The following is a 963-nucleotide window of genomic DNA, read 5'->3' on the forward strand; positions in this document are numbered from 1 at the left end:
ATTTTGATCAGGGGAGTGCTGGTGGGTCCCAGGCAGTCTGCACTCCCATTAGCCACTCTCTGCTCCTCTCTTCTCTACGTCTGGGGCCTACAGTGCCCACAATGGTTGATGTCCCCATCTGTCTGTGTCTGATGGGTGTCTGCACTGGCCACCTCCCTGGGCATCCCTTGGTGCCATGGCCAGCCTGTCCCAGACACTGGGTGTCTGATGTGTGCAGGGGCCACAGAGTGGAGACTTCACCTGGGTGACAGATGCTTCTTCCCAGACAGCAGATAAAGGTTGCTCCTAAATTCTTGAAGAAAAGCATCCACTTATCTGGAAAATGTCAGAGAGAAGAACGGCTGCCCTTTGCCGAGCTCAGCCCTGCAGGGCTCCGGAGGGAACTTAGGAGGGCGAGACACCTGGCAGGTTGGCTCAGGGGAGCCACTTGCTCACTCGGGGAAGACAGGACAGCAGATGACCTCTCCCACAGGCTGAGTCCGGGTGTCAGGAAAGGGGGCAGCGTGGTGGGAGAGGCAGGGGGTGTGCCACATCTGGCCAGAAGACCTGTTCTGCCTGACGCACCCACAGTGATAGACTGCTAATGTGGTATCAAAGCCTGGGTGTCTGGCATCTCTGAAGAGGGCAGCCCTGGGCTGACGTCCTGCAGGCTCATGGGCAGGAGCTGGGGAGCTGCGGGGAGCTGTGGCGGGCTGTACTGCCTGCAGCCCCAGGCCAGGCTGCCTCCCTGCCTGCCGGCCCGCCTGGCCCCCGTGGGCATCCTGGCCTGAGGCCCAGTGCTCAGCTGTGGGCCCTCTGCCAGGCAGGTGGGCTCTGGGTTGGGCCACTCCATTCCCACCTCTGTGCCTTCCTCTCCAGACTGGCTCTCTTTCTGGACCTCAAACCGTTTCCTCTCCACCGCAGTTCTCACCGTTTAACACAGCTCTGCTGGGTTCCGAGGCTTTGAGGGTTTCTTTCTTGCCT

The sequence above is a fragment of the Cervus elaphus genome, chromosome 9 (genome assembly GCF_910594005.1).
Source record: "Cervus elaphus chromosome 9, mCerEla1.1, whole genome shotgun sequence".
Classification (NCBI taxonomy): domain Eukaryota; kingdom Metazoa; phylum Chordata; class Mammalia; order Artiodactyla; family Cervidae; genus Cervus; species Cervus elaphus.